The 23983-nt window shown below is 50.8% G+C and overlaps 1 long non-coding RNA gene across 1 annotated transcript; it reads right to left on the reverse strand.

Moving 5' to 3' along the window:
• Positions 1 to 830: 830 nt before the first annotated feature.
• Positions 831 to 23559, reverse strand: LOC116978078. The gene is made up of 8 exons (XR_004413373.1): positions 23422 to 23559; positions 21452 to 21537; positions 15171 to 15272; positions 11604 to 11672; positions 9792 to 9872; positions 8639 to 8719; positions 3556 to 3680; positions 831 to 968 (listed from the first exon to the last, which is right to left on the reverse strand). It is a non-coding gene; the product is annotated as an uncharacterized LOC116978078 (long non-coding RNA).
• Between the last annotated feature and the right edge of the window lie 424 nt (positions 23560 to 23983).

A 23983-nucleotide genomic window follows, 5' to 3' on the forward strand; every position in this document is an offset into this window, starting at 1 on the left:
CACACACAGCACAGAAACAGGCCCTTCGGCCCAACTTGCCCACACCACCCAACATGCCCCATCTACACTAGTCCCACCTGCCCACGTTTGGCCCATATCCCTCCAAACCTGTACCTGTCTAACTGTTTCTTAAACTATGGGATAGTCCCAGCCTCAATTACCTCCTCTGGCAGCTTGTTCCATACACCCGCCACCCTCTGTGTGGAAAAGGTTACCCCTCAGATACCTATTAAATCTATTCCCCTTCACCTTGAACCTATGTCCTCTGGTCCTCGATTCCCCTACTCTGGGCAAGAGACTCTATGCATCTACCCGATCTATTCCTCTCATGATTTTATACACCTCTATAAGATCTCCCCTCATCCTCCTGCGCTCCATGGAATAGAGACCCAGCCTACTCAACCTCTCCCTGTAGCTCACACCCTCTAGTCCTGGCAACATCCTCGTAAATCTTCTCTGTCCCCTCTCCTACTTGACGACATCTTTCCCGTAATTCCGCTCATGAACTAAACAACGGAATAAACTGATTACTTGGAAAATATATTTGCGATATTTAAAAATAACATCACTTGTCAGAATATGAAGTGAACAGAATGGCCAGGATGTGCTGGAAGGAACTGCAGGTGCTGGTTTAAACCGAAGATAGATACAAAAAGCCTGAGTAACTCAGTGGGACGGGGAGCATCTCTGAAGAGAAGGAATGGGTGACGTTTCAGCTCGAGACCCTTCTTCACACTCGAGACGTCACCCATTCCTTCTCTCGAGAGATGCTGCCCGTCCCACTGAGTTACTCCAGCATTTTGTGAACAAAATGGCGGTGGATAAACAGGTGAGTCTGATCCAGGCTGAGTATCAGAGTGATGGTCAGTGTGGGGAGGTGGTCACGAGGTCCCTGACCTCCTTCTCCTCCTCCATCTTGTTCTTCGATGAAGACCCTGTTTCACTCTCGCCATCCTCACTTGAGTCACCTGATGAGGAAAAAAAAAGTCAGGGCGGCACGGTGGCGCAGTGGGTAGAGCTGCTGCCTCACAGCCCCAGTAGACCCCACTTCCATCCTGACCTCGGGTGCTGTCTGTGCGGAGTTTGCACGTTCTCACTGTGACCTCCGTGGGTTTTCTCCAGGTGCTCCGGTTTCCTCCCACATCCCAAAGACGTGCGGGTTTGTAGGTTAATCGGCCCCTCTGTAAATTGTCCCCTAGTGTGTAGGGAGCGGATGAGAAAGTGGGATAATGTAGAACTAGCGTGAATGGGTGATCGCTGGTCCGCACGGACTCAGTGGGCTGAAGGGCCTGTTTCTGTGCTGATATAGAAACATAGACAATAGGTGCAGGAGGCCATTCGGCCCTTCGAGCCTGCACCGCCATTCAATATGATCATGGCTGATCATCCAACTCAGTATCCCGTACCTGCCTTCTCTCCATACCTCCTGATCCCTTTAGCCACAAGGGCCACATCTAACTCCCTCTTAAATATAGCCAATGAACTGTGGCCTCAACTACCTTCTGTGGCAGAGAGTTCCACAGATCCACCACTCTCTGTGTGAAAAATGTTTTTCTCATCTCGGTCCTAAAAGATTTCCCCCTTATCCTTAAACTGTGACCCCTTGTTCTGGACTTCCCCAACATCGGGAACAATCTTCCTGCATCCAGCCCCTTAAGAATTTTGTAAGTTATATAGATTCTTGATTAGTACGGGGTGTCAGGGGTTACGGGGAGAAGGCAGGAGAATGGGGATGAGAGGGAAAGATATCATGATTGAATGGTGTAGTAGACTTGATGGGCCGAATGGCCTAATTCTGCTCCTATGATTTGCAAGCTTATAAATTATTTCTGCATCATGTATGGCGCAGACATTGTGGGCTGAATGGCCTGTTTCTGTACAAAATTATCCTAAGTGCGAAACACTAAACATCCAATTCTGGTTTGCAATGTTGCCAGGACTAGAGGGTGCGAGCTACAGGGAGAGGTTGAGTAGGCTGGGTCTCTATTCCATGGAGCGCAGGAGGATGAGGGGAGATTCAACGTCTCGGGCACCATCTTGAGCAGCACAGGGGCTCCACAAGGAACTGTGCTGGCTCCGTTCCTGTTTACCATCTACACAGCGGATCTCCAATGGAACACCAACAGCTGCTTTTTGCAGAAGTATTCGGATGATACAGCTGTTGTCGGCCTCATTAAAGGGGGCAATGAGGAGGAATACAGAGACATTATAAGTAACTTTGTGGAGTGGAGCGCACACAATAATCTCCATCTCAACACCAAAAAAACAAAGGAGATAGTGGTGGACTTTAGGAGGGGGAGGAGGAGGACTCAAGCAACGCCGATCACCATTAAGGGCACTGAGGTGGAGGTGGTTGCTAATCACAGGTACCTTGGGGTGCAGCTTGACAGTGAGCTGAACTGGAAGTGTCATATGGAGGCGGTGTACAGGAGGGGACAAAGCCGACTGTATTTTTTAAGGAGGCTGAGGTCTTTTAATATCTGCCAACCCCTACTGTGCAGTGTCTACCATTCAGTGGTGGCCAGTGCTCTGTTCTTTGCTGTGGCCTGTTGGGGAGATGGCGCCCGTATAGCGGATAAAAACAGATTGGACAAACTAATCAGGAAGGCCGGCTCAGTGGTCGGGGCTGAGCAACGAACGGTCCAGCAGGTGGTAGAGGCCAGAACTCTAAATAAACTAGGTTCCATAATGACAAACCCCACTCACCCACTCCATGCCCTGAAGGTGATCAAGAGCAGCATCTTCAGCCAGAGGCTGATTGCACCAATGTGCAAAACGGAGAGATACAGGAAGTCCTGTTTACCAGCTGCTATAAGACTATTTAATGAGCATAAATAACTGCACTTTTTTTTAAATTAATTGTATTTTAACTTGTATTTTAACGTATTTTAACTTGTTATGTATGAAAGCGTGGTGTTATGTTTGTCTTGAAGCTGTCGTGGCACTGTAATTTCCTGAAAAGGATTATTAAAGGAATAATCTAATCTAATCTTATAGAGGTGTATAAAATCATGAGAGGAATAGATTGGGTAGATGCACAGAGTCTCTTGTCCAGAGTAGGGGAATCGAGGACCAGAGGACATAGGTTGAAGGTGAATAGGCAATAGGTGCCATTCAATGTGATCATGGCTGATCATCCCCAATCAGTACCCTGTTCCTGCCTTCTCCCCATATCCCCTGACTCCGCTATCTGAGTGGAATAGATTTAATAGGAATCTGAGGGGTCATTTTTTCACACAGAGGGTGGTGGGTGTATGGAACGAGCTGCCAGAGTAGGTAGTTGAGGCTGGGACTATTGCAATGTTTAAGAAACAGACAGGTACATGGATAGGACAGGTTTGGAGGGATATGGACCAAGCGCAGGCAGGTGGGACTAGTGTAGCTGGAACGTTGGCTAGTATGGGCAAGTTGGGCTGAAGGGTCTGTTTCCACACTGTACCACCCTGACTATAAACAACTTTGTGATGCTGGAGCCACTCACATGCGCAAAGCAAGAATTTCATTGTCCTATACAGGGACACATGACAATAAACTCACTTGAACTTGATCTTGAACATTCACGGAGTAGCCGGTACTCAGAAGAACGAGCCTTCAACACCATCAATAACGTGGGGTATTCAATGACTGTCTTGTGTCTCAGGTTCTCTGCCAGACTGCCACTCACATCCAACCTGTGGTACCTTCAAAATAAAGCAGTCGTCAGTGTTTTATTGTCATGTGTCCCAGAAAGAACGACAACATTCATTCTTACTTGCAGCGGCCCAACACACGATGCAAGCATAGTTTGTAGAGGAAATAACTCAGATGCTGTTTTAAAACCGAAGATAGACATAAAAAGCTGGAGTAACTCAGCTGGACAGGCAGCATCTGTGGAGAGAAGGAATGGGCAACTTTGTTGGTATTGATCGTTATCTACTGAACAATTATTCAAGGACTTCCGAGCTGCCGGGAGCAGGTAGTTGCGGCAGAGACTAGAACAATGTCACCTCATCCATTCCTTCTCTCCACAGATGCTGCCTGACCCGCTGAGTTACTCCAGCACTCTGTGAAACGTCACCAATCCATGTTCTCCACAGATGCTGCCTGACCTGAGTTACTCCAGCACTCTGTGAAACGTCACCTATCCATGTTCTCCACAGATGCTGCCTGACCCGCTGAGTTACTCTGTGGATGTTACCCGGGTCTCTGGCGCTGTATCTCTATACTAAAGGGGTGTTGAGCACCGTGGCTCGCCGCTGACCTCTCCTGGTGGCACCCTTGTAACTGCAGCCAGGAGCGCCAGTCAGCTCAGTTGAGGATTCAACACACAGTGACTACTGGAGGCAAACCACACCGTTCCCCGGTAACCTCTCCCTGACCTCCAGGATCTCACAGCTATCCCCGCTGAAACAGCCGATCACTAAAATGATTCACAAGAACTACAACATCACAAGATTCAGGGACAGTTTCTTCCCGGCTGTTATCAGGCAACTGAACCGTCCCCTCACCAACTAGAGAGCGGTCCTGACCTCCCATCTACCTCATTGGTGATCCTTGGACTATCCTTGAGCGAATTATACTGGACTTAATCTTGCACTAATAAGAATGGCGGAGTAGACTCGATGGGCCGAATGGCCTAATTCTACTCCTACGACATGACCTATGAAACATAGAAACATAGAAATTAGGTGCAGGAGTAGGCCATTCGGCCCTTCGAGCCTGCACCGCCATTCAATATGATCATGGCTGATCATCCAACTCAGTATCCTGTACCTGCCTTCTCTCCATACCCTCTGATCCCCTTAGCCACAAGGGCCACATCTAACTCCCTCTTAAATATAGCCAATGAACTGGCCTCGACTACCCTCTGTGGCAGAGAGTTCCAGAGATTCACCACTCTCTGTTTGAAAAAAGTTCTTCTCATCTCGGTTTTAAAGGATTTCCCCCTTATCCTTAAGCTGTGACCCCTTGTCCTGGACTTCCCCAACATCGGGAGCAATCTTCCTGCATCTAGCCTGTCCAACCCCTTAAGAATTTTATAAGTTTCTATAAGATCCCCTCTCAATCTCCTAAATTCTAGAGAGTATAAACCAAGTCTATCCAGTCTTTCTTCATAAGACAGTCCTGACATCCCAGGAATCAGTCTGGTGAACCTTCTCTGCACTCCCTCTATGGCAATAATGTCCTTCCTCAGATTTGGAGACCAAAACTGTACGCAATACTCCAGGTGTGGTCTCACCAAGACCCTGTACAACTGCAGTAGAACCTCCCTGCTCCTATACTCAAATCCTTTTGCTATGAAAGCTAACATACCATTCGCTTTCTTCACTGCCTGCTGCACCTGCATGCCTACTTTCAATGACTGGTGTACCATGACACCCAGGTCTCGCTGCATATCCCCTTTTCCTAGTCGGCCACCATTTAGATAATAGTCTGCTTTCCTGTTTTTGCCACCAAAATGGATAACCTCACATTTATCCACATTATACTGCATCTGCCAAACATTTGCCCACTCACCCAGCCTATCCAAGTCACCTTGCAGTCTCCTAGCATCCTCCTCACAGCTAACACTGCCCCCCAGCTTAGTGTCATCCGCAAACTTGGAGATATTGCCTTCAATTCCCTCATCCAGATCATTAATATATATTGTAAATAGCTGGGGTCCCAGCACTGAGCCTTGCGGTACCCCACTAGTCACTGCCCGCCATTGTGAAAAGGACCCGTTAACTCCTACTCTTTGCTTCCTGTTTGCCAGCCAGTTCTCAATCCACATCAATACTGAACCCCCAATGCCAGGTGCTTTAAGTTTGTATACTAATCTCTTATGTGGGACCTTGTCGAAAGCCTTCTGGAAGTCCAGATACACCACATCCACTGGTTCTCCCCTATCCACGCTACTAGTTACATCCTCGAAAAATTCTATAAGATTCGTCAGACATGATTTACCTTTTGTAAATCCATGCTGACTTTGTCCAATGATTTCACCACTTTCCAAATGTGCTGCTATCCCATCTTTAATAACTGACTCTAGCAGTTTCCCCACTACCGATGTTAGACTAACTGGTCTGTAATTCCCCGTTTTCTCTCTCCCTCCCTTCTTAAAAAGTGGGGTTACGTTTGCTACCCGCCAATCCTCAGGAACTACTCCAGAATCTAAAGAGTTTTGAAAGATTATTACTAATGCATCCACTATTTCTGGAGCTACTTCCTTAAGTACTCTGGGATGCAGCCTATCTGACCCTGGGGATTTATCGGCCTTTAATCCATTCAATTTACCCAACACCACTTCCCGGCTAACCTGGATTTCACTCAATTCCTCCAACTCTTTTGACCCGCGGTCCCCTGCTATTTCCGGCAGATTATTTATGTCTTCCTTAGTGAAGACGGAACCAAAGTAGTTATTCAATTGGTCTGCCATATCCTTGTTCCCCATGATCAACTCACCTGTTTCTGACTGCAAGGGACCTACATTTGTTTTAACTAATCTCTTTCTTTTCACATATCTATAAAAACTTTTGCAGTCAGTTTTTATGTTCCCTGCCAGTTTTCTGGCCCGTGCTGGCCCTGAACTTCCCTGTCCACTGGCTCTCCCCTGTCCACTGGCTCTCCCCTGTCCACTGGCTCTCCGTTGTCCACTGGCTCTCCCCTGTCCACTGGCTCTCCCCTGTCCACTGGCTCTCCGTTGTCCACTGGCTCTCCCCTGTCCACTGGCTCTCCGTTGTCCACTGGCTCTCCCCTGTCCACTGCAATGAGTAAAATGGACAAGGGAGAGCCAGTGGATGTAGTGTACCTGGACTTTCAGAAAGCATTTGATAAGGTCCCACATAGATTAATGGGCAAAATTAGGGCACATGGTATTGGGGGTAGAGTGCTGACATGGATAGAAAATTGGTTGGCAGACAGGAAACAAAGAGTAGGGACTAACGGGTCCCTTTCAGAATGGCAGGCAGTGACTAGTGGGGTACTGCAAGGCTCGGTGCTGGGACCGCAGCTATTTACAATATACATCAATGATTTGGATGAAGGGATTCAAAGTAACATTAGCAAATTTGCAGATGACACAAAGCTGGGTGACAGTGTGAACTGTGAGGAGGATGCTATGAGAATGCAGGTGACTTGGACAGGTTGGGGGAGTGGGCAGATGCAGTTTAATGTGGATGAATGTGAGGTTAGATTGGAAGACAGATTATTATCTGAATGTTGTCTGGTTAGGAAAAGGGGGAGTACAACGGGATCTGGGGGTCCTTGTTCATCAGTCTATGAAAGTAAGCATGCAGGTACAGCAGGCAGTGAAGAAAGCGAATGGCATGTTGGCCTTCATAACAAGAGGAGTTGAGTCTAGGAGCAAAGAGGTCCTTCTGCAGTTGTACAGGGCCCTAGTGAGACCACACCTGGAGTATTGTGTGCAGTTTTGGTCCCCTAATTTGAGGAAGGACATTCTTGCTATTGAGGGAGTGCAGCGTAGGTTTACAAATTTAATTCGTGGGATGGCGGGACTGTCATATGCTGAGAGAATGGAGCGGCTGGGCTTGTACACTCTGGAGTTTAGAAGGATGAGAGGGTATCTTATTGAAACATATAAGATTGTTAAGGGCTTGGACACACTAGAGGCAGGAAACATGTTCCCGATGTTGGGGGAGTCCTGAACCAGGCGCCACAGTTTAAGAATAAGGGGTAAGCCATTTAGAACGGAGACGAGGAAACACTTTTTCTCACAGCGAGTTGAGTGTGGAATTCTCTGCCTCAGAGGGAGGTGGAGGCCGGTTCTCTGGATGCTTTCAAAAGAGCATTAGATAGTGCTCTTAGGGCTAGTGGAATCAAGGGATATGGGGAGAAGGCATGAACGGGGTAGTGATTGGGGATGATCAGCCATGATCACATTGAATGGCGGTGCTGGCTCGAAGGGCCGAACGGCCTACTCCTGCACCTATTGTCTATGTATCTCACTAAAAACTTTCCACTTCGGCCCATCAAGTCTGAGTTACTCCAGCATTTTGTGTCTACCTTCAATATAAACCAGCATATGCAGTTCTTACCTTCAGGTTTGTAGGTTAATTGGCTTGGTATAAATGTAAATTGTCCCCAGTGTGTGCAGGATAGTGTTAGTGTGCGGGGATTGCTGGTCAGCGCGGACATTTAGAAGAATGAGGGGGGGGGACCCCATTGAAACGTACAGAACAGTGAAAGGCCTGGATAGAGTGGATGTGGAGAGGATGTTTCCACTAGTGGGAGAGTCTAGGATCAGAGGTCACAGCCTCAGAATTAAAGGATGTTCCTTCAGGAAGGAGATGAGGAGGAATTTCTTTAGTCAGAGGGTGGTGAATCTGTGAAATTCTTTGCCACAGACGGCTGTGGAGGCCACAAGTCAGTGGATATTTTTAAGGCAGAGATAGATAGATTCTTGATTAGTGCGGGTGTCAGGGGTTATGGGGAGAAGGCAGGAGAATGGGGTTAGGAGGGAGAGATAGATCAGCCATGATTGAATGGTGGAGTAGACTGGATGTGCCGATTTGGCTAATTCCACTCCTATCCCTTATGACATGACTGGGAGGGCTGAAGGGCCTGTTTCCGTGCTGTATCTGTAAACTGAACAGTGTTGAGGGTGTGATGCAATGAGAGACGGGCCGGGTGTTGGGGAGAGGGTGGGGTCCTGACTTACCTTGGGGAGCTGCTCTCCCCCCCCTCCACCTGCAGCAGCACGGACACCTGCCCGGGGGGGGCCAGGACATAAACCTTCAGCCTGCGGAGAGACAGAGAGACGCCGGGGTTAATGTCGCCACAGACATACTCATAGACACAGACACAGACGTGTGAAAACGCACACCTTCAGGGACATTATCTTCCCGGCTGTTATCAGGCAACTGAACCGTCCTCTCACCAACTAGAGAGCGGTCCTGACCTCCCATCTACCTCATTGGAGACCCTCGGACTATCTTTAATCGGACTTTGCTGGCTTTGCCTTACACTAATGCAAAGATCTATAAGATCCAGATACGACCTTGGTAAGGCCATCAAAAAGGCCAAAAGGGAATTCTGCTCCAAGCTGGAGGATGAGATGAATGTTCGGCAACTGTGGCAGGGCTTGAATGCCATCACCTCCCTCAAGGCGAAATCAGGAGGCAGTTCAAACGACAACAAAGCATCACTCCCTGACGAGCTCAATGCGTTTTACGCACGCTTTGATACGGAGAACACTGATGTGCCTTCCCGAGCCCCCAGTCCCTGTGATGGTATTTGAGGGCGGATGGGGATGGGGGGTGTTGAGGGTGGGGTTGAGGTTGAGGGTGGGGGGGCTGGGGATGGGGGGTGTTGAGGGTGGGGGTGAGGTTGAGGGTGGGGGGGCTGGGGATGGGGGGTGTTGAGGGTGGGGGGACTGGGGATGGGGGGTGTTGAGGGTGGGGTTGAGGTTGAGGGTGGGGGGACTGGGGATGGTGGGTGTTGGGGTAGGGGGTGGGGGGAGTTGGGGGTGGTGGTTTGGTGGGGGGCTTGAGGGTGAGGGTCGGGGTTGAGGGTGGGGGGTGTTGGGGGTGAGGGTGTTGAGGGTGGGGGGGGTTGAGGGTCGGGGGGTGGGGGTGTTGAGGGGGGGGGGGTGGGGGGAGTTGGGGGGGGTGGTTTGGTGGGGGGCTTGAGGGCGAGGGGGTCGGGGTTGAGGGTGGGGGTGGGGGAGTTGAGGGTCGGGGGGTGGGGGTGTTGAGGGTGGGGGTAGTGAGTCATTGATCGGCCGGTTGCTGTGCGGATGCCACTAGCCATTATGTCGACTACAGTGTGTGTGAGAGGGCAACAACCACTGTACAGGAGCCGTACGTACATACCTCTGTCTGATGACTGGGTCAGACTCCTGTGGATGGATGTACGGGCTCAGGATCTGCTCCAGCGTCTTGTTCTCAGCAACCCTGGCCACGAGAGACAGTCTTCAATTCCACCCTGTGTTAACATCGCATTTACAGACACGTAGGAGAGGCCATTCTGTCCATCCACCCAAGACATTGAGTCAGCAGAGGCCAAGTCAATGGATATTTTTAAGGCAGAGATTGATTAGATTATATGATCATGTTATAGGAGTAGAATTAGGCCATTCGGCCCATCGAGTCTACTCCGCCATTCAATCACGGCTGATCTATCCCTCCCTCCTAACCCCATTCTCCTGCCTTCTCCCCATAACCCCTGACACCCGTATTAATCAAGAATCTATCTATCTCTGCCTTAAATATATCCACTGACTTGTGGCCTCCACAGCCGTCTGTGGCAATGAATTCCACAGATTCACTGCCCTCAGACTAAAGAAATTCACCCCCCCCCCCCTTAGTATGAGAATTAGTGCGGGTGTCAGGGGTTATGGGGAGAAGGCAGTAGAATGGTGTTAGGAGGGAGATAGATCAGACGTGATTGAATGGCAGAGTAGCCTTGATGGGCCGAATGGCCTGAATCTACTCCTATCACTTATGACCTTACCCCACGCTAGTTATTGAACCATGCAGTATAGAACCATCAACCACCCATCTCTCCCCCCCCCCCCCCCCCCACTCTCATCAACTCCCCCCACCCACACGCTGGGGGCAATTCACAGCGGCCCATTAACCCCCCCCCCCACGTCTTTGGGATACGGGAGGAAACCGGAGCACCCGGGGCAAACCCACGCGGTCACAAGGAGATCGTGCAAACTCCACACAGACAGCGGCGGAGGTTGGGATCGAACCGGGGACCCAACAGAGAGATGGGCGCGGCAGTCGTAGAGTGATACAGCGTGGAAACAGGCCCTTGGGTCCAACTTGCCCACACACCGACCAACATGCCCCATCTACCCTAGTCCCACCTGCCTGCGCTTGGTCCATATCCCACCAAATCTGTCCTATCCATGAGGGAGGGGTTTGGATAACTGGGAGATTTGTAGCTGGGTTTGGTGGAATGTCGCAGAAGCAGGGAATCAGAGAGATGAAAGTGGTATAACGTAGATGCCTTTTATTTACAGCAGGGAAACAGGCCCTTCGGCCCATCGAGTCCACGCCGACCAGTGGACATTGATGCAAATCTATCCTACACACACTGGGGACAATTTACAGAAGCCAATTAACCCACGAACCCGCACGTCATTGGGATGTGGGAGAGAACCGGAGCACCCGGAGAAAACCCACGCAGTCACAGGGAGGGAGAACTTCATGTGACCGGGTGATCGATGGTGGGCATGGATCTGGTGGGCCGAAGGGCTTGTTTCTATGCAGTGTCCTTCTGTCAATTGGGGCGGCAGGGTGATGCAGCGGGTAGAGCTGCTGCCTCACCCGCTGCCAGAAACCCGGGTTTGATCCTGACTACGGGTGCTGTCTGTGTGGAGTTTGCACGTTCTCCCCGTGACCCGCGTGGGTTTTCTCCGGGCGCTCTGGTTTCCTCCCACACTCCAAAGACGTGAAGGTTAGTCGGTTCAAATTGTAAATTGTCCCCAGTGTGTGTAGGATAGTGCTAGTGTGCGGGGATCGCTGGTTGGTGCGAACTCAGTGGGCTGAAGGGCCTGTTTCCGTGCTGTATCTCTACAGTGTAAAGGTGAATAATGGTGGACGCACTGTAGTGTGCTCTGCTACTCAGTCACACAGCTCACATCTACAAGCCCAGCTTCAGGCAAGCCCACTCACCTCTTCTCTGTGTACGTGGTGGAGCTCTGCGGGAACACCAGCTTCACGTGCCAATAAAACAGCTGCTCCCTGAAAACAGACAACACGCAAATCACCATCGTGCCGCAGCGGGTAGAGCTGCTGCCTCACAGCGCCACAGACCCAGGTTCCATCCTGACTACGGGTGCTGTTTGTACGGAGTTTGTACCTTTTCCCCGTGACCTGCGTGGGTTTTCTCCGGGTGCTCCAGTTTCCTCCCACACTCCAAAGACATACAGGTTTGTAGGTTAATTGGCTTTGTGTAAGTGTAAATTGTCCCTAGGATAGTGTTAGTGTGCAGGGATTACTGGTCGGCACGGACTCGGTGGGCCGAAGGGCCTGTTTCCGTGCTGTGTCTCTAAACTAAATACAGGACAGAAGAGTGAACAATTGTGAGCAGTTTTAGGCCCCGTATCTGAGGAAGGATGTGCTGGCTCTGGAGAGGGTCCAGAGGAGGTTTACAAGAACGATCCAAGGAATGAGTGGGTTAACCTATGATGAGCGTTTGTCGGCGCTGGGCCTGTACTCGCTGGAGTTTAGAAGAATGAGGGGGGACCTCTTTGAAACTTACAAAATAGTGAAAGGCCTGGATAGAGTGGATGTGGAGAGGATGTTTCCACTAGTGGGAGAGTCTAGGACCAGAGGGCACAGCCTCAAAATTAAAGGATGTTCTTTTAGGAAGGAGATGAGGAGGAATTTCTTTAGTCAGAGGGTGGTGAATCTGTGGAATTCTTTGCCACAGACGGCTGTGGAGGCCAAGTCAGTGGATATTTTTAAGGCAGAGATAGATTCTTGATTATTAGAACGATGGGTGGGGGAGGGTGCAAGGGTTATTTGAAGTTAGAGAAATCAACATTCATACCACTGGGGTGTCAGCTGCCCAATTATGAGGTGTTGTTCCTCCAATTTGCATTGGGCCTCACTCTGGCAGTAGAGGAGGCCCAGGACAGAAAGATCAATGTGGGAATAGAAACATAGACAATAGGTGCAGCAGTAGGCCATTCAGCCCTTCCATCCAGCACCGCCATTCAATATCATCATGGCTGATCATCCAAAATCAGTACCTCGTTCCTGTTTTCTCCCCATATCCCTTGCTTCCATTAACTCTCTCTTGAAAGCATCCAGTGATTTAGCCTCCACTGCCTTCTGTGGCAGAGAATTCCACAGATTCACAACTCTCTGGGTGGAGAAGTTTTTCATCATCTCAATCCTAAATGGCCGACCCCTTATTCTTACACTGTGACCCCTGGTTCTGGACTCCCCCAACATGGGGAACATTTTTCCTGCATCTAGCCTGTCCGATCCCTTAAGAATGTTATATGTTTCTATAAGATCCCCTCTCATCTTTCTAAATTCCAATGAATACAAGCACAGTAACACTGGGGGGGGGGTTAAAATGTTTGGCCACAGGGAGGTCGGGGTCTGGACATGGGTGAGGGAGGAGGGACAAGGCAACACAATCTTCCATTGTGTGTAGGAAGGAACTGCAGATGTTGGTTTAAACCGCAGATAGACACAAAATGCCGGAGTAACTCAGTGGGCCAGGCAGCAACTGTGGAGAGAAGGGATGGGTGACGTTTCGGGTCGAGACCCTTCTTCAGATTGAGAGTCAGGGGAGAGGGGAAACGAGAGATTTAGACGGTGAAGTAGAGAGAGATATAGAACAAATGAATGAAAGATATGCAAAAAAGTAATGATGATGAAGGAAACAGGCCATTGTTAGCTGTGGGCCCAGGTGAAAACTAGTTACAGACAATGAGACTCAACAAGACGACATTGAAGCTGGTACGTCTTGGGTGGGGGAGGGGTGGAGAGAGAGGGGATGCAAGGGTTACTTGAAGTTAGAGAAACGTTCCATTATTTTGTTTGCTTGTGTGAGGTGGGTGGGGGGGGGGGGCAGGAGGGAGAGAGGAGGGGAAAGGGTTTAATCACCCAGGGCCCAGTGCTGGGTATCACAGCTGGTCTGACCATTAGAGCAGTGCTTGAGGTGAGTGGGGGGATGGGTCGGGGGGGGGGGGGGGGGGGGGGGGGGGGAGGGGGTTTAATCGTCCCGGGCTCAGTGCTGGTTATCACAGATGGTCTGACCATCAGAGCAGTTCTTGAGGTGAGTGGGGGGATGGGTCGGGGGGGGGGTTAATCACCCAGGGCCCAGTGCTGGGTATCACAGCTGGTCTAACCATCAGAGCAGTGTGTGAGGTGGGGACAGAAGCCAACTCTACAATCCCTCTGGCATCCAATCCTTTTTCCAGGAAGCGGGATATTTATAGACGACTCTAAGAACAGGACAATCTGACGATGAAGATTGATTGTCCTTGCAACGGGCCAGATGTGAGACTCATTACCGGAGAAGCTCAGCAGTAACGACCGCAGAAATCACGTTTAAAACACCAAGTACTCGTGTTAAAGCACCAGGATAACCGCTCAACCTAGAAATAGTGAAAGGCCTGGATAGAGTGGATGTGGAGAGGATGTTTCCACTAGTCTCAGAATTAAAGGACGTTCCTTTAGGAAGGAGATGAGGAGGAATTTCTTTAGCCAGAGGGTGGTGAATCTGTGGGATTCTTTACCACAGACGGCTGTGGAGGCCACATGTCAGTGGGTATTTTTAAGGCGGAGATAGATAGATTCTTGATTAGTACGGGTGCCAGGGGTTATGGGGAGAAGGCAGGAGAATGGGGTTAGGAGGGAGAGATAGATCAGCCATGATTGAATGGCAGAGTAGACGATGGGCCGAATGGCCTGATTCTGCTCCTATCACTTCTGAAGTAGTTTTTAAACGACCCATACACACATGCACCAGGACAATAACTAACCTCACATTCAGTAACAAGCTGTTTACATGTTGACAAACACACCAGCTAAATCTGTTACCAAGAAACCCAATCCCAATGCTACATGAGATCAAAAATCCCATTACACAGTGAAACCACAGGACAACAAGGACGAGCTACGTAGGAAGGAACTGCAGATGCTGGTTTACACCCAAGATAGACACAGAGTGCTGGAGTAACTCAGCGGGTCAGGCAGCATCTGTGGAGAACATGGATAGGTGACGTTTCACAGAGTGCTGGAGTAACTCAACGGGTCAGGCAGCATCTGTGGAGAACATGGATAGGTGACGTTTCACAGAGTGCTGGAGTAACTCAACGGGTCAGGCAGCATCTGTGGAGAACATGGATAGGTGACGTTTCACAGAATGCTGGAGTAACTCAGCGGGTCAGGCAGCATCTGTGGAGAACATGGATAGGTGACGTTTCACAGAGTGCTGGAGTAACTCAGCTGGTCAGGCAGCATCTGTGGAGAACATGGATAGGTGACGTTTCACAGAGTGCTGGAGTAACTCAGTGGGTCAGGCAGCATCTGTGGAGAACATGGATAGGTGACGTTTCACAGAGTGCTGGAGTAACTCAACGGGTCAGGCAGCATCTGTGGAGAACATGGATAGGTGGCGTTTCACAGAGTGCTGGAGTAACTCAACGGGTCAGGCAGCATCTACTATCACATGACCACAGAACCGCCCATCAACGGTTTTCTGCCACCTCCACTCACCTTCTGAGGTAAATCGTTGAATTCTCCACCCTCTTGGCGAATCCGATGGCAGGAGTTTCAGATGATGTCCTTCCTCCGAGCTCGGTTCTTCAGGAAGTTCATCTAAAATTGAACAGAAACAGGAAGGAACTATTTAAACACTGACACCCGCACTAATCAAGAATCGATCTATCTCGGCCTTAAAAATATCCACCGTCCACATTGGTCTTTATCTCTCTAATCATCATCTATATCTCTTGTTTCCCTTTCCCCTAACTAGTCGGAAGAAGGGTCACGACCCGAAATGTCACCCATTCCTTCTCTCCAGAGATGCAGCCTGTCCCGCTGTGTTACTCCCAGTCTTCTGTACCTCTTGCCCGATGGGAGAGGGGAGAAGAGGGGGTGAGACTGGTCCTTGATGATGCTGCTGGCCTTGCCGAGGCAGCGTGAGGTGGTAGATGGAGTCAATGAAGGGAGGTTGGTTTGTGTGATGGTCCTATTAAATCTTCAACCCCTTCACCTTGAACCCTGAAGTGCATTCAGAAAGTATTCACACCCCTTCACTTTTTCCACATTTTGTTACGTTACAGCATTATTCTAAAATGGATTAAACTCATTTTTTTCCCATCAATCTACTCACAATACCTCATAATAAAAAAGTGAAAACAGGTGTTTAGACATTTTTGCAAAGTAATTAAAAATAAATAACTGAAATATCACATTTACATAAGTATTCAGATCCCTTGCTATGACACTCAGAATTGAGCTTAGGTTCATCCTGTTTCCATTGATTATCCTTTAGATGTTTCTACAACTTGATTGGAGTCCGCCAGTGGGAAATTAAATTGATTGGACATGATTTGGAAAGGCACACACCTGTCTATATCAGGTCCCACAGTTGACAGTGCATGTCGGAGCAAAAACCAAGCCATGAAGACGAAGGAATTGTCCGTAGACCTCGGAGACAGGATTGTGTCGAGACACAGATCTGGGGAAGGGTATAAAACATTTTCTGCAGCATTGCAGGTCTCGAAGAGCACAGTGGCCTCCGTCATTCATAAATAGAACTTTGGTACCACCAGGACTCTTCATAGAGATGGCTGCCCGGCCAAACTGAGCAATCGGGGGAGAAGAGCCTTGGTCAGGGAGGTGACCAAGAACCCGATGGTCACTCTGACAGAGTTCCAGAGTACCTCTGTGGAGATGGGAGAACCTTCCAGAAAGACAACTATATCTGCAGCACTCCACCAATCAGGCCTTTATGGTAGAGTGGCCAGACGGAAGCCACTCCTCAGTAAAAGGCACATGACAGCCCGCTTGGAGTTTGCCAAAAGGCACCTAAACAAGAATCTCTGGTCTGATGAAACCAAGATTGAACTCTTTGGCCTGAATGCCAAGCGTCACATCTGGAGGAAACCAGGCACCGCTCATCACCTGGCCAATACCATACCTACGGTGAAGCATGGTGGTGGCAGCATCATGCTGTAGGGATGTTTTTCAGCGGCAGGAACTGGGAGACTAGTCAGGATCGAGGGAAAGATGAACGGAGCAAAGTACAGAGAGATCCTTGATGAAAACCTGCTCCTGAGCATTCAGGACCTCAGACTGGTGCGGAGGTTCACCTTCCAACAGGGCAACGACCCTAAGCACACAGCCAAGACAACGCAGGAGTGGCTTCGTGTCAAGTCTGTGAATGGCCCAGCCAGAGCTGAACCCTATCGAACATCTCTGGAGGGACCTGAAAATAGCTGTGCGTCAACGCTCCCCATCCAACCTGAGAGCTTGAGAGGATCTGCAGAGAATGGGAGAAATGACCCAAATACAGGTGTGCCAAGCTTGTAGCATCATACCCAAGAAGACTTGAGGCTGTAATCGCTGCCAAAGGTGCCTCAACAACGCACTGAGTAAAGGGTCTGAATACTTATGTAAATGTGATATTTCAGTTATTTATTTTCAATTACTTTACAAAAATTTCTAAACACCTGTTGTCGCTTTTTTATTCTGGGGTATTGTGTGTAGATTGATGATAGAAAAAATGAATTTAATCCATTTTAAAATAAGGCTGTAACGTAAAAAAATGTGGAAAAAGTAAAGGGGTCTGAATGCATTGCATGTCCTCTGGTTCTCGATTCCCCTACTCTGGGCAAGGGATCTACCCGATCTATTCCTCTCATGATTTTATACACCTCTATAAGATCACCCCTCATCCTCCTGCGCTCCATGGAATAGAGACCCAAGCCTACACAACCTCTCCCTGCAGCTCACACCCTCGAGTCCTGGCAACATCCTCGTAAATCTGCTCTGCACTATTTTCAGCTTGACAATATCCAGCAGTGAATGAGATGTGGAGGGGTTAGATGATGTGGGTCGGCAGGGACTTCATGGGCTGAAGGACAGTTTCCGGGCTACCTGCTAGTGTGGCAACAACCTTTTGCTTGGGTGCGGCACGGTGGCGCAGCGGGTAGAGCTGCTGCCTCACAGCGCCAGAGACCCGGGTTCCATCCTGACCACGGGTGCTGTCTGTATGGAGTTTGTACGTTCTCCCCGTGACCTGCGTGGGTTTTCACCGGGTGCTCTGGTTTCCTCCCACACTCCAAAGACTTGCGGGTTTGTAGAATAATTGGCTTCCGTAAATTGTCCCTAGTGTTTGTAGGATAGACAATAGGTGCAGGAGTAGGCCATTTGGCCCTTCGAGCCAACACCCCCCCATTCAATGTGATCATGGCTGATCATCCCCAATCAGTACCCCGTTCCTGCCTTCTCCCCATATCCCCTGACTCCGCTATCTTTAAGAGCCCTATTTAGCTCTCTCTTGAAAGTATCCAGAGAATCGGCCTCCACCGCCCGCTGAGGCAGAGAATTCCACAAACTCACCACTCTCTGTGAGAAAAAGATAGAACTATTGTATGGATGATTGCTGGTCGGCACTGACTTGATGGGCTGAAGGGCCTGTTACCACAATGTATCTCTAAAGTCGAAACCCTTGTCTTCCTCTGGCAGCTCGATTCCTCCCATACTCCAAAACGTGCAGGTTTGTGGGTTAATTGGCTTCAGTAAAATTGTAAATTGTCCCCAGTGTGTGTAGGATAGTGTTAGTGTACGGGGATCGCTGGTCGGCACGGCAAGGTGGAGGCCCAGTTCACAGACTCAAACCAACGGGTGCAGCGGGCTGAAGAGCCTGTTGCCATCCTGTATCTCTAAACTAAACGAAATAAATAAAGCCACCCCAACCTCTCCCTGTCGCTCAGGCCCAGGCTCAACCTCTCCCTGTAACTCAGGCCCAGGCCCAACCTCTCCCTGTAACTCAGGCCCAGGCCCAACCTCTCCATGTAACTCAGGCCCAACCTCTCCCTGTAACTCAGGCCCAGGCCCAACCTCTCCCTGTAACTCAGGCCCAACCTCTCCCTGTAGCTCAGGCCCAGGCTCAACCTCTCCCTGTAACTCAGGCCCAGGCCCAACCTCTCCCTGTAGCTCAGGCCCAGGCTCAACCTCTCCCTGTAGCCCAGGCCCAACCTCTCCCTGTAACTCAGGCCCAACCTCTCCCTGTAGCCCAGGCTCAACCTCTCCCTGTAACTCAGGCCCAACCTCTCCCTGTAGCTCAGGCCCAGGCTCAACCTCTCCCTGTAGCTCAGGCCCAGGCTCAACCTCTCCCTGTAGCCCAGGCCCAGGCCCAACCTCTCCCTGTAACTCAGGCCCAACCTCTCCCTGTAGCTCAGGCCCAGGCTCAACCTCTCCCTGTAACTCAGGCCCAGGCCCAACCTCTCCCTGTAGCTCAGGCCCAGGCTCAACCTCTCCCTGTAGCCCAGGCCCAACCTCTCCCTGTAACTCAGGCCCAACCTCTCCCTGTAGCCCAGGCTCAACCTCTCCCTGTAACTCAGGCCCAACCTCTCCCTGTAGCTCAGGCCCAGGCTCAACCTCTCCCTGTAACTCAGGCCCAGGCCCAACCTCTCCCTGTAGCTCAGGCCCAGGCTCAACCTCTCCCTGTAACTCAGGCCCAGGCCCAACCTCTCCCTGTAGCTCAGGCCCAGGCTCAACCTCTCCCTGTAGCCCAGGCCCAGGCCCAACCTCTCCCTGTAACTCAGGCCCAACCTCTCCCTGTAGCCCAGGCTCAACCTCTCCCTGTAACTCAGGCCCAGGCTCAACCTCTCCCTGTAACTCAGGCCCAGGCTCAACCTCTCCCTGTAACTCAGGCCCAGGCTCAACCTCTCCCTGTAACTCAGGCCCAACCTCTCCCTGTAACTCAGGCCCAACCTCTCCCTGTAACTCAGGCCCAACCTCTCCCTGTAACTCAGGCCCAGGCTCAACCTCTCCCTGTAACTCAGGCCCAACCTCTCCCTGTAGCTCAGGCCCAGGCCCAACCTCTCCCTGTAACTCAGGCCCAGGCTCAACCTCTCCCAGTAACTCAGGCCCAACCTCTCCCTGTAACTCAGGCCCAACCTCTCCCTGTAACTCAGGCCCAGGCCCAACCTCTCCCTGTAACTCAGGCCCAGGCCCAACCTCTCCCTGTAACTCAGGCCCAGGCCCAACCTCTCCCTGTAACTCAGGCCCAGGCCCAACCTCTCCCTGTAGCTCAGGCCCAGGCTCAACCTCTCCCTGTAGCCCAGGCCCAGGCCCAACCTCTCCCTGTAACTCAGGCCCAACCTCTCCCTGTAGCCCAGGCTCAACCTCTCCCTGTAACTCAGGCCCAGGCTCAACCTCTCCCTGTAACTCAGGCCCAGGCTCAACCTCTCCCTGTAACTCAGGCCCAGGCTCAACCTCTCCCTGTAACTCAGGCCCAACCTCTCCCTGTAACTCAGGCCCAGGCCCAACCTCTCCCTGTAACTCAGGCCCAGGCTCAACCTCTCCCTGTAACTCAGGCCCAACCTCTCCCTGTAGCTCAGGCCCAGGCCCAACCTCTCCCTGTAACTCAGGCCCAGGCTCAACCTCTCCCTGTAACTCAGGCCCAACCTCTCCCTGTAACTCAGGCCCAACCTCTCCCTGTAACTCAGGCCCAGGCCCAACCTCTCCCTGTAACTCAGGCCCAGGCCCAACCTCTCCCTGTAACTCAGGCCCAGGCCCAACCTCTCCCTGTAGCTCAGGCCCAACCTCTCCCTGTAACTCAGGCCCAACCTCTCCCTGTAACTCAGGCCCAACCTCTCCCTGTAGCTCAGGCCCAGCCCCAACCTCTCCCTGTAACTCAGGCTCAACCTCTCCCTGTAGCTCAGGCCCAGGCTCAACCTCTCCCTGTAACTCAGGCCCAGGCTCAACCTCTCCCTGTAGCTCAGGCCCAGGCCCAACCTCTCCCTGTAACTCAGGCCCAGGCTCAACCTCTCCCTGTAGCTCAGGCCCAACCTCTCCCTGTAGCTCAGGCCCAGGCTCAACCTCTCCCTGTAGCTCAGGCCCAGGCTCAACCTCTCCCTGTAGCTCAGGCCCAACCTCTCCCTGTAGCTCAGGCCCAACCTCTCCCTGTAGCTCAGGCCCAGGCCCAACCTCTCCCTGTAACTCAGGCCCAGGCCCAACCTCTCCCTGTAACTCAGGCCCAGGCCCAACCTCTCCCTGTAACTCAGGCCCAACCTCTCCCTGTAACTCAGGCCCAGGCCCAACCTCTCCCTGTAACTCGGGCCCAGGCCCAACCTCTCCCTGTAGCTCAGGCCCAGGCCCAACCTCTCCCTGTAGCTCAGGCCCAGGCTCAACCTCTCCCTGTAGCTCAGGCCCAGGCCCAACCTCTCCCTGTAGCTCAGGCCCAGGCCCAACCTCTCCCTGTAGCTCAGGCCCAGGCCCAACCTCTCCCTGTAGCTCAGGCCCAGGCTCAACCTCTCCCTGTAGCTCAGGCCCAGGCTCAACCTCTCCCTGTAGCTCAGGCCCAGGCTCAACCTCTCCCTGTAACTCAGGCCCAACCTCTCCCTGTAACTCAGGCCCAGGCCCAACCTCTCCCTGTAACTCAGGCCCAACCTCTCCCTGTAACTCAGGCCCAACCTCTCCCTGTAACTCAGGCCCAGGCCCAACCTCTCCCTGTAACTCAGGCCCAACCTCTCCCTGTAACTCAGGCCCAACCTCTCCCTGTAACTCAGGCCCAGGTCCAACCTCTCCCTGTAACTCAGGCCCAACCTCTCCCTGTAACTCAGGCCCAGGCCCAACCTCTCCCTGTAACTCAGGCCCAACCTCTCCCTGTAGCTCAGGCCCCCGAGTCCTGGCAACATCCTCGTAAATAATTTCAGCTTGACAGCATCTAGCAGTTGGTGGGATGTGGAGGGGTTAGCAGATGTGGGTCGGCAGGGACTGGATGGGCTGAAGGGCCTGAGGATGGTGTGGCGGTAACTCACGGTTTTGTTGGTGGTGGGTAAGTGGACGAGCTGGTCTCGGAGTGTGCAGCCCACCAATCGTCCAGCGTCCTCTAGAAACCTGTAATCTAAACCAGTGTAGTGGTCAGCCACGGGGGCCCGGGGTCTCAGTCCCTCCCCCTCAAGGTGGAGGCCCAGTTCACAGACTCAAACCAACGGGTGCAGCGGAAGGAGTCTCTGTAAAAGGTGGCGCAGCGGGTAGTGCTGCTGCCTCACAGCGTCAGAGACCCGGGTTCCATCCCGACTACGGGTGCTGTCTGTACTGAGTTTGCATTTTCTCCCTGTGACCTGCGTGGGTTTTCACCGAGAACTTCGGTTTCCTCCCACACTCCAAAGACGTGCAGGTTTGTAGGTTAATTGGCTCAGTATTTATTGTAAAATGTGTGTGGGATAGTGTTAGTGGGCAGGGATCGCTGGTCGGCACAGACTCGGTGGGCCGAAGGGCCTGTATCTCCAAACTAAACTAAAACAATGCAGTTCAGTTTCAGGTTTGTTTATTGTCACGTGTACCGAGGTACAGTGGAAAGCTTTAGAGTGCTAACCAGTCAGTGGAAAGATTATACATGATTTCAAGAGAGAGTTAGATTTAGCTCTTAGGGCTGAGGGAATCAAGGGATATGGGGGAAAAAGCCAGAACGGGGAACCGATTTTAGATGATCAGCCGTGATCATATTGAATGGCGGTGCTGGCTCGAAGGGCCGAATGGCCTACTCCTGCACCTTTTTTCTATGTTTTTATGATTACAATCAAGCTGCCTACAGGGCAAAGAGAATAACCTTTAGTGCAAGGTAAAGCCAGTAAAGTCCGATCAAGGATAGTTCGAGGGTCTCCAATGAGGTCGATGGGAGGTCAGGACCGCTCTCTAGTTGGTGAGAGGACGGTTCAGTTGCCTGATAACAGCCGGGAAGAAACTGTCCCTGAATCTGGAGGTGTGCATTTTCACACTTCTGTACCTCTTGCCCGATGGGAGAGGGGGAGAAGAGGGAGTGACCGGGGTGAGGACTGGTCCTTGATGATGCTGCTGGCCTTGCCGAGGCAGCGTGAGGTGTAGATGGAGGCGATGGAAGTAGAGCTGCTGCCTCACAGCGCCAGAGACCCGGGTTCCATACTGACTACGGGTGCTGTCTGTACGGAATTTGTACCTCCCCCCTGGACCTGTGTGGGTTTTCTCCGGGTGCTCTGGTTCCTCCCACATTACAAAGACGTCAGGTTTGTAGGTTAATTGGCTTTGGTGAAATTGTAAATTGTCCCTAGTGCACATACTCTTAAAGGTATGTGCATAGCAATCTGTGGGGTGAATTTTGTGGAATGGTCTGGAAACAGGAGATAAAACTTAGCTCAAGCATAATTCAGTTTAAAAGATGTACAAAAAAAAAAAGGATATTGGGATGAGGATAGGTGATTGTGAGTGGGATATTTGTTATACTGATTGTATTGGGAAGGGTGATTATAGAGTGATGGGTGTATATATGACTAACTGTAAAGTATATGAGGGGTTTTTTTCTTTTCTTTTTCATTTTTTCTTTTTTGTATGGCTTTGTAAATATTTGATTAGTGTATAAATGTAACTAATTTGGTGTACATATAGTGGCTGGTGTACATATGGTGTAATATAGCTACTAAATTTGTATAAGATAATTTAAGCAGTTTGAATAAGGGGTGGGAATTAATAAGCTTTGGCTTCTTCCTGTTCCTTTTCGGACACATACGATTCATTTATTATAGATATTGTTTATGACACTTTATAATATTCTTGTTTTGTTTTTTTGTATGCTGTTTCACATTTGCTTTTTATTCTTTTATTCTGTTCGAAAATAAATAATAAAATAAATAAATAAATAGCGTGTGTAGGGTAGTGTTAGTGTGCGGGGATCGCTGGTCGGAGCGGACTCGGTGGGCCGAAGCATCTGTTTCTGCGCTGTAACTCTAAACGACACTGAACTGGAACTTACCGCTCAGAAGCTGCATTTCCGTGAAGTCTCCCAGGGATGTGAATGCCGTTTTATCTCGGACGCCACTGCACGCTCGCTCAGCTTTATGTCTCTTCACGCACGGCAAGCTGCGGCAGGAGGGAGGAGAGCAGTGAGTGGCGACGTGGAAACACTCACCACCTGGCCCAGCGTGGGACAGATACCCAGGCGATGGCTGGAGGCCCAGCAGCAGCCTGGAGCTCGCCTGGAGCATAGGCCGCTCCAGGAGATAGAAACATAGAAATTAGGTGCAGGAGTAGGCCATTCGGCCCTTCGAGCCTGCACCGCCATTCAATAGATCATGGCTGATCATCCAACTCAGTATCCCGTACCTGCCTTCTCTCCATACCCTCTGATCCCCTTAGCCACAAGGGCCACATCTAACTCCCTCTTAAATATAGCCAATGAACTGGCCTCGACTACCCTCTGTGGCAGAGAGTTCCAGAGATTCACCACTCTGTGTGAAAAAAGTTCTTCTCATCTCGGTTTTAAAGGATTTCTCCCTTATCCTTAAGCTGTGACCCCTTGTCCTGGACTTCCCCAA

The sequence above is a fragment of the Amblyraja radiata genome, chromosome 10 (genome assembly GCF_010909765.2).
Source record: "Amblyraja radiata isolate CabotCenter1 chromosome 10, sAmbRad1.1.pri, whole genome shotgun sequence".
NCBI lineage: Eukaryota > Metazoa > Chordata > Chondrichthyes > Rajiformes > Rajidae > Amblyraja > Amblyraja radiata.